The 14412-nt window shown below is 44.8% G+C and overlaps 1 long non-coding RNA gene across 4 annotated transcripts; it reads right to left on the reverse strand.

The window, feature by feature from the left end:
- Positions 1-9681: 9681 nt before the first annotated feature.
- Positions 9682-13204, reverse strand: LOC112270871. 4 transcript variants are annotated; one of them, XR_002963418.1, is made up of 3 exons: positions 12425-13204; positions 10204-10352; positions 9682-10120 (listed from the first exon to the last, which is right to left on the reverse strand). It is a non-coding gene; the product is annotated as an uncharacterized LOC112270871 (long non-coding RNA). The 4 variants fall into 4 exon arrangements; XR_002963416.1 differs by lacking the exons at positions 9682-10120; positions 10204-10352 and adding an exon at positions 11214-11569 and having other exon boundaries at positions 12425-13201; XR_002963414.1 differs by lacking the exons at positions 9682-10120; positions 10204-10352 and adding an exon at positions 11214-12274 and having other exon boundaries at positions 12425-13201.
- Between the last annotated feature and the right edge of the window lie 1208 nt (positions 13205-14412).

A 14412-nucleotide genomic window follows, 5' to 3' on the forward strand; every position in this document is an offset into this window, starting at 1 on the left:
TCATGATGTACTTGAAGATGGAACTGACATTGTTGAAAGGATGGACATGAGATAGTTGTGAGACGTTTTTTAAGTGGTCCACATTGGTTGTTGTGTTGTATTCTTCATCTTTGTAAGAACATCCACGTACCTATTGTGCACTTCTTTTGCTGAAAGAGCCGAGGGGGAGGTAGAATATTGTTTGTTGCATAACGTTGCACTGGCATCCTGGACAAAAATAGATATGTGTGTTAACAATTAGGAAAGATGAACTGAGTCGAACAAACATACATGTACACCAAGATGCTCCTGAGTCGTGACAGAAAACATTTGGTCCCTTACGAAAATTCGGTATTGAAGTCCTGCAAAGTCGCATTGCAGGTAGGGGAGCAGTAGCCCCTTGGCCGGCTCCGTGTCGCTCCCAGCAGCGGGAGATGTCTGCCTAGCTACAGGAGGGCAGCAGCGGATATAGTCGGAGGTAGGGCGCGACGGTGGGGATTTGGATTTGGGAGATTTGGTTGCGGTTTGGTTTGATTTGGTAGGTTTTCTGTCTTGCAAGTCGTTGCAGCTGCGTGCCGCTTCGTCGCGAAGGAAATAAGGGGGGAGAAGCTTCGGATTGTGGGGTGATTTTACAAGGAAGTGGCTGGTGTTATTGCGCGGTTGTTTTCCAGTCCTTCCGTTGTTTCACCCTCGATTCTCGACCGTCCGATCACACGATGAACCATTCGTGCAAAGACATTGTTGCTCCGTTCAGGTGCAGGAACGGAGAAATGGATCGTAGAATTGTACAACGACTAGATGATGCACCAACAACCGTCAAAAACAGATGATGCACCAACAATGTATAAATAAATGTTTTAAATTAACTACAATTAATGGAAAAAGATATAAAAATGTTCTGATTTTACATTTAGAAAACAACTAAACCTAAGAAGCATGCGACAAAATGTGTATAAAAGGAGAAAAACTTTAAAAAAAAGAAAACATGATTGAATTGATGAGGTGCGTGATCTAAATTTATAGAACAATACAAAAATGTAAAATTGATGACATATACATATAACATGCACACACTTTGTCTATTTTGTCAGTCTCTTTTCAGCACAAACGACGCCGAGGACGGCTTTTCTTTCAAGAAAGGGAGGATGATATGGACATGATCACCATGGATACGACCATTAGAACCCTAATTGTTGGTGTATCTAATAACAATTATAATAAGGTGAATTCAATTACAAAATGTTTTCAATATGTTACTTGCAATGAGGCGGAGCTACTATCTTGTGTAATCTTATTATGCAGACATCTTAATGAACTTTACAAATCCAAAGTGAAGATGAAGTGTGATAGCCTGCAAAGGGAGATTCAAAGTGAAGCCTATCAAGTCTACTTTCCAACAAATCAAACGGCACATGATTCGGAGCTTGCTAGAGAAAGATATCACGAATTAAAGTTGAATCCGATTCGGATCCGAGCTGCCAGGAGACCCGAATTTGTTTTAATCACCTAGGCCGTATCCGGAGTCCAAATCAAGCAAACAAGTACTTGTTGGAAAGGTAATTACAAAACCTTTCCAACGGATCTGGTCCCATCAATAGATTCAACTCGTGCTGACCGTGACGGACAAAACAAGCTGACGGATCTGTTTTTCTGTTTCCTAAAGAGTTGTAGTTTGTTAGGAAACTTAGAGATAGAGTTGGATTTCGGCCTCCTTACTCAAGGTGGACGAAAATATCTCTCCCTCCTCCTTTATATACCCCATGAGCCCCCCCCTAAGGAGCCTTGGGTTTTGATTAGATAAAGTTTAGCCATCTTTGCTACTTTCGTGTAATCGCGTGTGTCGGTTAGACCACCTGTTTTACCGTCGTCAAGACTCCAACTTATCGTCTTGTTGAGACATTGGTTTGATATAGTATACTCGCAATTTGAGATTGCATCCGCTATTTATCTTGTTCTTGCTTGTTCTTCGATTGCTTGCAGGAACAAAGACCTTCGTGGTCAGGTTGATCGTGCCCCCGCGTGATTAATAACCTTCTGGAGTTGGCGTATCGATTGCTAAGACGCTGCCTCCTAGGCCGTAGTCGGATCGTCAACGTCACCTCCTACCCAAATCGAGAGTTATCAATCTCATCGAAAGATCGGGCGACCCGCACCCGTATCAGGAGTGTAAGCGGGATACGAGTTGGATCCGATCCAATTCGGCCCCATCCCCTTAAGTGTGCAACCCTACAGGTTCGTGGTCAAACGGACACAACTACGAGTCCGAACACAGGTTCCGACCCAAGTCGATAGTCAGCAGCGGCGCCGAGCAGCACGTGCTGACTCCTGAATAACCACAAAGTATATTGACGAACTATACAATGTGTCCACATGCAACATTCCTTCTGCCTCACGATATGTGTGTCGAGCTCAAGGCGAGTACTTGTCATCCTTGTGTATAACTCGACTCTCTTCTCAATCTCGTGATTCAGATTCCCGAACGGGTTAATGCTTAACCCAAGTCGCATGGCCATGCTTTCCGAATCTGATCACTCGAGAGGGCCCAGAGATATCTCTCCCAAAGGGAGGGGCAAATCCATCTTGATCAACCATGACTTGCAGCATGCTTCTCAGCAAACCCAAAAGCTTCCTTTATAACTACCCAGTTATGGAGTAGCGTTTGGTAACCCCTAAGTAAGCCGATTCACATCCCAAGCTCATGCGATGACCTCAGTTCTAGAACTGGCATAAACATCATACTTAAGACTAACAAATGACAATCATCTCGTTGTGTCTCAGTGCGGGTCTGTCTGACCCGGCAATCTCATTGTCGAGTCCAATGCTATCAGTTGGCAACACCTTGCCCTATAACTTGTGAAACATAGTCATCATACTGAGTCACATTGCTAGTCAAGGTTGCCCAATCTACGAGCACGCAGGCCCAACTCACACTTAGGCAAATAAACCATGTCGTAGGCAACCCTATGTGTGTCACATGCTCATCGACGTGCGCTGATGCCTTAGACATGTTTGACGTGTCATAGGACTTGTCCTAGCATCAGCCACGATAACTTCTATTGCTGGTTGATTTCCTCCTCTTCATGTGGTGCGCCGGCCTCCCTCTCCTCCCTCGCGCTCTTCTTGATATTGGAAATCAACGGGAATGGATCTTGCTACAACTCTCATCCTCCACGTGCAAGGCTTGAAACATCTTCAAATCTGATCATACATAAATGCATAGACTTAGGTAGTATAAAGCTCTCATCAATTAAAACATCAGATTCAATTAAGAGTGAGTTCACCTGTTGTTCAAGTAGCTTCGCACGTGCTCTTGTTATTGGCCCAAGTCTAACTTCATTGGGCTTGTCTTGTGCAGCAACATCATCATTTGGAGTTGATGATAAAGAACTAGGGATGTCCTCATCATCCTCCCCCCCTTGAAAAGGCGTCGACCCCGACACAACAAGGTCTTCTCCAGCATACGGCGTCAAATCAGCAACATTTAATGTATTACTAACGCCAAACTCATCGGTTGGAAGATCAATCTTGTATGCATTGTTATTAATCCTGGCAAGCACTTTATATGGTCCAGCACCACGTGGTTGCAACTTGGACTTACGACGCTCTGGAAATCTGTCCTTGCGATAGTGTACCCAAACCATGTCGCCGGGCTAAAACAACACCTCCTTGCGCTTCTTGTTCACACGGTCAGCGGTGTACTTGCCTTTCTTCTCAATTGCTTCTTTTGTCTTCTCATGGATCTTCCTCACAAAATCTGCCTCTTGGATGCCTCCATGTCGGCGCGCTCTTGCATGGGTAGAGGCAGCAAATTAAGGGGTGTAATGGGTTTAAAACCATAGACCACCTCGAAGGGACAGAGCTGCGTTGTTGAGTGTACCGCCCTGTTATATGCAAACTCCACATGCGGCAAACAATCTTCCCACTCATGTAGGTTCTTCTTGATCATGGATCACAGCAATATTGATAGTGTGCGATGCACCTCCGTTTTACCATCTATTTGGGGATGACAAGTTGTACTGAACAATAACTTTGTCCCGAGCTTGCCCCAAAGCGTCTTCTAGAAATAGCTCATAAACTTCACATCACGATCAGAAACAATCGTCTTTGATACTCCATGTAAGCGTACAGTGTCCCTGAAAAACAAATTAGCAATATGCGACGCATCGTCGCTCTTGTGGCAAGCAATAAAATGTGCCATCTTGGAAAAACGATCTACTACCACAAAGATTGAATCATGTCATCTTCTAGTCCTAGGCAATCCTAACACAAAATCCATGCTTATATCTTCCCAAGGAGTAGTAGGAGCAAGAAGAGGAGTATACAAACCATGAGGCTTCAGCTTGGACTTTGACTTATTGCAAGTGATACACCGTTTCACAAACCTGTCCACATCACGCCTCATCTTAGGCCAATAAAAATGATCAGCGAGCATAAGCAATGTCTTCTCACGTCCAAAGTGACCCATCAAACCGCCCGCATGGGATTCCTGCAACAATAGCAAACGCACGGACGATTCTGGAACACATAGTTTGTTAGCTCTAAACAACAGGCCATCATGTATGTGATATTTTTCCCATGCTTTCCCTGCTGTACAAAGAGAATATGGTGCGGCAAAGTCACGATCAGCAGCATATAAATCACGCAAAGTCTCTAAACCAGGAACTTTAACATCCAAAAGTGTCAATAACATATTTTTCCTAGATAGAGCATCAGCCACCACATTATCTTTACCCTTCTTATGCTTAATAATGTACGTGAAAGACTCAATAAATTCAACCCACTTAGCATGATGTTTATGTAAATTGGATTGAGCTTTCAAATATTTCAATGGCTCATGATCAGAATGTATGATAAATTACTTTGGCCACAAATAATGTTGCCAAACCTTAAGAACACGAACAAGAGCATACAATTCTTTATCATAAACAGGATAGTTCAATTGTGCACCATTCAATTTTTCAGAAAAATAAGCAATCGGTCTACCCTCTTGCATCAACACACCTCCAATACCAATTCCACTAGCATCACACGCAATCTCAAATTGTTTAGTGAAATCAGGAAGTACAAGCAAAGGTGCAGTAGTCAAACGACGTTTTAGTTCATCAAAAGCATTATCTTTGGATGGGCCCCAAACAAACTCAACACCTTTTTTAGTTAACTCATTCAAATGTGCAACAATAGTACTGAAATCTTTCACAAAACGCCTATAGAAACCAGCAAGACCGTGAAAACTTCGTACTTGACTAACATTCATTGGAGTAGGCCAATTTTTAATAGCTTCAATTTTAGAATCATCTACCTCAACTCCATGTTTAAAAACAACATATCCCAGAAATATGACCTTATCTTTGCAAAATGTGCACTTATCAAGATTACCATAAAGCCTAGCATGACGCAACACTTGCAAAACTTGTCGAATATGATCACAATGTTCAGATTCATTGCGGCTGTAAATTAATATATCATCAAAGTACACAACCACAAATTTCCTATGAAGTGCCTTAAAACATGGTTCATCAAACGCATGAAAGTACTAGGTGCATTAGTTAACCCAAAAGGCATGACTAACCACTCATATAACCCGAATTTTGTTTTAAAGGTTGTCTTCCATTCATCCCCTTCTTTCATTCTAATTTGATGATAACCACTACGCAAATCAATTTTAGAAAAAACAGCAGCACCACTCAATTCATCTAGCATATCTTCCAAACATGGAATGGGATGATGATATCGAATAGTGATGTTATTTATAGCTCTACAATCTACGCACATGCGCCATGTACCATCTTTCTTAGGAACTAAAATAACAGGAACAACACATGGACTTAAACTTACGCGAATATAACCTCAGTTGAGAAGCCCTTGTACTTGTTTCTGAATTTCTTTCGTTTCCTCAGGGTTGGTGCGATAGGGGGCTCGATTGGGCAGCGACGCACCGGGTATCAAATCGATTTGATGTTCTATACCACGCAAGGGTGGCAAACCAGCGGGTACCTCTCCGGGAACACATCGTTGAAATCCTGTAAAACATGAGAAACACCAATAGGCAGTGGGATCATGTCGTTAGTAGAAAGCAAAACACCTTTGCACATAAGCACAAAAGGCGTCAAAGTAGGATCCTCGCTGAACTCTCTCAAATCATATTTGGTGGCTAGCATTACTAAGGAATTCTATCCCTCACCGTTCTGTTTACCACTCAAATTTGGCTTGTGGCTCTCGCTCACCGAAAGTGGAGTCGCTCGCCTATCTAATCTCTCACGCTCATTCTCACAATTTACTTCAACTTCTTGCCGTGATTCATTTACAATTTGCTGCGGTGTCATGGGTCTCAAAGTAGCATCCTTGCCACGCCAATGCAAATGATATGTGTTGGCTCTCCCGTCGTGACGAACGTTCCTATCAAATTGCCATGGACGACCCAGCAACAAGTGACACACGGTCATGGAAACCACATCACACTCAACGGTGTCTTTGTATGGTCCAATCTGAAAGTCCACGCGCACCATATGGCTGATCTTCATCTCCCCACTATCACTCAACCATTGGATATAACATGGATTGGGGTGCGGCAAATATTTCAATTTCAGTTTTGCACATAGCTCCTTACTAGCCAAGTTCTGACAACTACCACCATCGATGATCACCTTGCATGCCTTGCTAGGACCAACGATAGCCTTTGTTTGGAACAAATTGCAGCGCTGATTCTCAGGACTAGGCGTGACATTCAGCACCCTTTGCGAACACACAATAGTAGGAAAGTGTGTCGCGTAGGCATCAACAACACCTTCATCATAAGCATCTTCATCCTCCAAAGGTTCAGATTCAGGATCAGCATCATCACCGGTCTCATACTCCAGATCCTCATTCACCAACATAACCTTCTTATTGGGACAGTCGCGCTTGAAGTGACCCTTGCCACCACATGTATGACAATTCATATCCCTGTTTCTTGCTGTAGACATAGAGGAACCGGCAGCACTAGCAGCACGTTGTGCCGGTTTCTTGGCGTTGATAACAGCAGATTCGGGCTTGCTTGAAGAAGTACCACGAACACCCGAAGAAGGACTTGGTGTAGGCGGCCCACCCGATGGGCGTGGCGTGAAACGACCACGAGCCGAAGTGGAACGAGCAGCAAACTTCGCGTCTTCGGCTAACTGAAGTTCAGCCTCCCGTGCATGATGGAGCAACTCGGTCATGTCATAATATTGGTGATGCCAAACGATACGCTTGATATTGTATGTCAAACCAGAAAGAAACCGCTGCACGGTCTGTTCTGGTTGCTCACGAACTCTAGCACGCTGCATAATCAACTCCATCTCCTGAAAATAATCATCCACGGACATAGTGCCTTGCCTCAAATTCTGCAACTTATCATAGAGAGAACGCATATAGTTGCGAGGAATAAAACGTTCCCGCATCACTTCCTTCATAGTTCTCCACGTGATGATTGGGGGTTCACCTTCTTCCTGCCTAGTACGCACAATGTTATCCCACCAACGCAAAGCATATCCATCAAACTCCGAAAAAGCTAATTTGATTTTTCTGTCCTCGGTGTACTCATGCAAAACACCATAATTTCTCAATCTTCAGCTCCCAAATAAGATATTCTTCAACATCAGTAGAGCCCTCAAACTTAAGAATAGAAAACTTCGGTTTGCCCAGCCCGTCATCATCATGATGAGCGTGCTGTCCATCATCATGATCAAACTCATGCCGTGCATGACCCATAGGGAAGGCACCGGCACGGCCATTCCCACGACCTCCATCACCATGGCCATGCCCACGACCTCCATCACCACGGCCACCTCCATGGCCAAAGCCCATCGGCGCATTGTGACGCCGATCCTGATTTTGCTGCGGGCCACGCACATTATGGCCTGCACCACCATCATTAACGCTAGGATCTTCATCATCATGGTGCTGATCTTGCTGTTGTTGGCGCTCAACGAGCATGCGCAAATCAGTCACCGCTTGCGTCAAATCAGCGAGAGAGCGCTGCATGGTGGTCACGTGACCTTGTGTCGCTTGAGCCGTGTCAATGGCCTCATCAACCTTCATCTCCACTTGCTGCAAATATGAGGATATGGGTTCAACCGCCTGATTTATCTTGAACTTCAAGTGATCACGGAGGGTTTCATATTCATGCCAATGCACCACCTCAGTAGCAGCCTTCTTCAGCAAAATATCACTTGCACCATCCTCGGTCGACATGATTAGAGCACAAAAAGGAAAAATATATGTGGAAAACTCTCAACTCACTCAAAACTGAAAGAAACAATGTATCTTACCGTTCCAAAGTGAATTAGTATAGCGTACCAACTTGTAGGGGCAGAACGTGCATGGATGTAATGAAGCGAATACCAAGGGAGAGATTATCACACGACAAACTAGGGTATATGGTGGAACTTGGTGAGGCTACCTAACAACACCAATTCACAAATCCTAGTGCTGATCGTATGACACACAACTCATCGGAAACGCACACACAAAGATAAATGGGGCAAAAGCAACCAAAAGAACGAGCTGAGAATTATGATATATGTCAGAGTAATGCTCGTGTTGCAAATGCACTAAGAGAGATGCTAGCAAAGCTCAAAGTATCCGGGCACAAGATTGCGCACTATCAAAATAGCAAATTTGTAGCACAGCTTTCGGCCACGTTTCTGTTCAAAATTTTCCCGCTACAACGGCAGATGGCTAAAAACAGTCCCGGAAGTGTAAAAAAAGTATAGGCTCGAAAAAATTTCGAGAGGTTTCCAGACTTTTTTTTTTTTTTTTTTTGCTGTCCCCCTCCTCTTTCCTTGCGGCCAAAACTTTCCGGACTCAAATCAACTTATAGATCGGATTAGTATGGAAAGCAAACTTTATAAAAAGAAAACAAAGAGCAGCCCATAGAGCACAAATATGCTAGTCTCGTGGGAAGGTTCCTACTCTTATATGATAGAAAGGCTGTGGCTAGGGTTAACAATCAGAAAAGGAAAAGGATGTCTAGAGTGATTCGGATTGGAACAAAACACGGAAAGACAACAGATCTCTAAACTGACTCGGATTGCAACAAAACTCAGAAAGGAAAACAATCTCTATGCTGATTCGGATTGGAAAAGGACTCAAACTGAAACTTGACGCGGCCGAAACAAAAAAAAGATCTCGCCGACTCCGACTAGAACAAGAACTCCCCGGAAACAAACCTAACCGTCCGATGATAGGAAGGTAAAGTTATGCAAAGGAAGGACTACGACCAGCACAAGAACTAGATGAACCGATGCAACTAGGTTATGGCAAAAATCTAAACCTAATAGTTTTTTTGGCTTTATAGGACAAAAAATAAAACAAATCTATGGGATGGAATTCGCTCACCGAGTAAACGCTGGAAATCTGATACCAAGATGATAAGGGGTGGCCCGATCTTCTCGTTGAGCTCGTTGTGGATGGATGATAACTCGCGAGACGTTGACGAATTTTTAGCTGGTCCCTTGCTGCCAATGCAACAATTCTCAAACCCTATTTCATATTCGCAACACCACACGCTTGCGCACGTAGCCGCCGACCACGAAGCGGTTCTGCAATCTACCAATTCCCAATGGAACAATAGATAACACTCGAATTTTCAGTAGCAAAACACCAGATCGCAACAAAGTGGTGAAGATAAATTCCTGATCAAATCAAAGAGGAATATAATTTTAAATGAATGCTTGTAGCAGTTCAACGAAAGGTTCTGAATAATCTAAACGTGGTCTAACCCTAATCGTGGGCGCCCCTCAACTTATATAGGAGGGTGGACGTCCAGCAACCTAATTGGACTCGGACTCGAACTTGGTTCAACCCAAACTTGATACAAACTGACTCAAAACGTTGGGTTCAGCCCAAACTATGAGCACGCAGGCCCAACTCACACTTAAGCAAATAAACCATGTCGTCGGTAGCCCTATGTGTGTCACATGCTCCTCGACGTGCGTTGATGCCTCAGACATGTTTGACATGTCGTAGGACTTGTCCTAGCATCAGCCACGACAACTTCTATTGCTGGTTGATTTCCTCCTCCCTCTCCTCCCTCGCGCTCTTCTTGGTATTGGAAATCAACGGGAATGGATCTTGCTGCAACTCTCCTCCTCCACGTGCAAGGCTTGAAACATCTTCAAATCTGATCATACATAAATGCATAGACTTAGGTAGTATGAAGCTCTAATCAATTAAAACATCAGATTCAATTAAGACTGAGTTCACCTGTTGTTCAAGTAGATTCGCACGTGCTCTTGTTATCGGCCCAAGTCTAACTTCATTGGGCTTGTCTTGTGCAGCAACATCATGAATTGGAGTTGATGATAAAGAACTAGGGATGTCCTCATTATTGTGTGTCCGCATAACCTCAATGACTAGGGACCATTAGAACAACATCATAGAATATATAGTCTCATAAACAAATCACATATTTATTGATACATATCAGTGATGATGTTTAAGGACAATAACATTAACTCATGAATACATAGGAAATAATATCATCACATGATTGCCTCTAGGGCATATCTCCAACAATTATCCCCTGCAGTCTTTCCTTCAAAATGAGTACATGCATGGCTTGAAAAAAAAAGAGGTGCATGCATGATTGGCATGTGGTCCGCCTCATGAGGTTGCATGATTTGCGTGCGGAGAGGTGGGGTCTCATATTTAGATAGAACATACTAAGCTTCATTGTAGCTGTGAATCGCAATGCCAATGCACTACTAGATATCACATTTTAGCCGAGGGGGAAATCACCGTCGGCTATTTTCGATCACCGTCGGCTAACAGTTTAACCGACGGTTAACCGTCAGCTATCCCCCATTAGCTATGCGGCGTCGGCCATTACTTTAATAGCCGACGGTACAGTCAGGAATTGTATTTGCCTGCGGTAATTATCCGACGGTTGGCCACTAGGTCATGTGACTCTGATAGCCGACCGTGTCCCGTCGAAAATGTATTGGCCAACGATTATTTCTCACCGTCAACATGTTTCATAGTCGACAGTACGTTTCCCGTCAATTAGTATAATTGCCGAGGGTACGCACACCCCGTCAGGGATACTTATAATTGAGTGGAGTCCAGCCCCTTCAGTTTGTAATATAGCTGACGGTCCAAAGTTCCAGTCGGCCTATCATATATACGAGAGGTTTTGCTCTGTTGGGTATAGGTAACCCCTCAGGATTTCCTTTGACGGGGGATGTTGAACAATCTAGAAATCACAGACGATATAATTAATTTCGAAAAAATTTCATTTAAAAACAATCATCTTACAATTGTTTACAACACACGTGACAAAAGAAGATATATTATATTTCACCCAATGTATCACACATGCCTAATGAGCTGGATAGTAAAGATCCATTTAGGAAGTGCCAGGATACAAAACAAAATAGTAACTATGATAAACTTCAGAATTCTCTTAATTTCCCTAAGTACTCAATCATCATTGTACTGGTCATCTTGCTGATTTCCATAGTCCTCATCACCAGCGCAGCCATAGCACTCATCACCATAGTACACATCTACCTCGTCGCCATACAGATCGTGCTCATCATCATCCATATCAAGATCCTTGTCACATTTGTGGCTGCCTCCGGTATTAGTTTTCAAGCCCAACGAAATAAAGTATAGTACTTGTGAGAAAGACAAACCATATTCTGGTCTAGTTGTAATAAAAGTGAGGTGCATGCATGTTTAAGTCTTGGCACTAGCATACAGGATCAACTTACAATCGTGGAAAAGGACCAATCAGTTAATGCCATACCACCTAATGTGCAAGAGCATCTCCAATTAATTATCTGATTCTATCTCTAATAAATAAAAGCAGGAAGGTTTCCTTCGTCGTCGTCCGCCATGCATCAATTTCCGTGCCTATCCTGATTTTCGTGTCTCCTTACACTCCATTGGATCTTCCTTCCTTTGCCTAAAAGCAGGAAGGTTTTCTTCGTTGTCGTCCGTCATGCATCAATTTTCGTGCCTGTCCTGATTTTCCGTGTCTCCTTAGACTCCATCGAATCTTCCTTTTTCTATTCCCACAGCGCCGCCTTCCCGGGCCGCCACCGCCGACTCAACTGCCCGCGCAGCACCTCCCTGCGGTGACCGCTCTGGATACGCGTCGACGCCGGATTAGATTCCCGTGCAAGAGAGGAGCAAAGGAGTCCAGGGCTGACCGGCGCTATCCACCACCGCACGGTTCCTCGTGCACTGCGCCACCGCGTGCTCCGTGACCTTCTTCTGACACCAGCCATAGCCGGCGGGCAGCTTGGACTAGGTGCCATGTCCGTGGCCGCGGCTGCTAGCATCAGCCCCGAGATCATTTTGATTGAATGTCCAATTATATTGTTATGTTTTGTATAAACATGAATTTTTGCGTGCACATGTTTGAGAGGCCGTGGCAATGCACGGACACTGTACTTAGTATTGCTTAAAGAAATAGACTAACCAGTTCAGTTTTATCTTGTGCAACAACATCTTGCCCCCTTTCAAATCCAACTTCAGAATCTGAAGTGGCCTATAGCAAGCACAAAAGATACATTAAAAGGAGTTCAATAATTTCATGATAGTTCTATTGATGGATGCCGCTGCAAGGATTATACAGGAAAAAATCACACAAAAAGATCATGAAAAAAATTGATGACGCCGCCGCTGCTCCTCCACGCACCAATGCCGCGCTCCGCCGCCTCTCATCGACTGCACGAGATTGAGAAAGAGAGAGCGCTGAGAGAGAGAGAGATAACCGAGGAAAATGGGGAGAGAAACTTACCGTGAGTGAGCGGCCTGTGCACGGTGCCGGATCCAGCCCGGGGACGGGGGCGAGCGGCCGGATCGAGCAGCAGCGCGGGCCGGATCGAGCGCGAGCTCGGAGACGGCAGCAGCAACAGGCGGCATTGGGGCTGAGGGCGGATCCGGGAAGGTACTGGCCGGGGCCTGCCGGATTCGGCACCGATGCCTCCATGGCGGCGGTGGCGGCCGGCCGAGGCACCGTGGCTGCAGCAGGTCTCCACGGCGGCCGAGAGAGTGGCGAGGGAGAGGAGGGAGAGCAAAGAGAGAGGGGCTCCATGGGGAGAGATGGGAGAGGGGCGAGGGAGTTGCTCGGTGTGGACTGTGGAGGGGAATCGGTGTGCAGAGAGAGGGGCGCGAGGGAGTTCGGGAGGAGAGAAGGGGAGAAGGGGAGGTCGGGAGTGAGGACAAAGAAGGGAAGATGAGAATCGTGTGGAGGGGAATTGGCAGGGGGAGAGTAACGAAGGGAGATAGAGGGCAGAGAGGAGGCCACGTCATGGATCCACGGGATTTTTGTTCAACCAATTGCATGCAAATACACGGATTATGAGTTCCTTTCCGGCAACAAGCACACCATCCATGGCGGGCATAATTGCAAGCCCGTCTGAAAGGGAAACCTTGTCCCTGTATGGGTTTCGATGAATGATGACAACATGGTTGAGTAACTAATGAGTTACACAAAGTGTTTTAGGTTTTAGTTCCTCAGAAGAGTTGGTTTAACCAGCATCGACGACCCCTAAAAATTGAAGTACAGGTACTGGCTTGAAGTGTGAAGAACGGTGAAGAACATGAAGCGTAGCTTTCTTCATAGGTCTTTCTGTAGCTTTTTCCTCACTTGAGTATAGAAACGCCGTACTATTAAGGGGGGTTTGAAGTGTGGAGCTGGTTCGGGTGAAACCTATTCTTCATGTTCAGCTTAGGCCAAAACCATTTTCTGTGTGAGTTTTTTTCGTCGGAGTGAAGAATGAAGCATTTCAGGCTTCACAGAAACTTCCGCGTGAAGTCTTCACTCTGATTTCAAATGTGTTTGAAAATCTGTCGCTTTCGTTCTTGACCACCTAATCTAACCATTGTGAGACAAAGAGATAAAGTGTGAGCTGGAGTCTCAGGGATCACTTTATCCAACGGGTCACAACGGCTAGATCAGCCGTGGCCAAGGCTATATAAGACGACCCACCCCAAACGGGTTCGGTGGTGATTTCCCAGTGAGTTGTTTTGAAGAACACCAGATAAAACCCTTAGAGCTGAACTGAGCGTGAAGAATGGGATCCCCTCTCTAGCCGAGCACTTGAAGTTTGTTACTCTTGGTGATACGCATCACCTAGATGGTTAGGAGTCAGCGTTGAAGAGCAATCGAAGCTTGTGATTTACCATCAACTGGTCTGTGAAGGTCTGGAGATCACCTCAAGATCTACCACGAGTAACTGGGTGAGACCTAGGTCTTAGCTCAGGAGTTTTGGGTGGACTTGTGTGTCCGCGAGTTTTGTGTGACTCAGCCCCCTCAACGGAGACGTAGGATTGTGCCAACAATCTGAACTTCGGAAAACAAATTCCTGTGTCTTCAAGTCCTGGTGATTTCATTCCTCAACCTATTACTCTCTGTTGAAGTATAACTGATCCATTTGTGTTAAGTCTTCATTGCTACTGCTA

This window comes from Brachypodium distachyon, chromosome 1 (assembly GCF_000005505.3).
Source record: "Brachypodium distachyon strain Bd21 chromosome 1, Brachypodium_distachyon_v3.0, whole genome shotgun sequence".
Lineage (NCBI taxonomy): Eukaryota > Viridiplantae > Streptophyta > Magnoliopsida > Poales > Poaceae > Brachypodium > Brachypodium distachyon.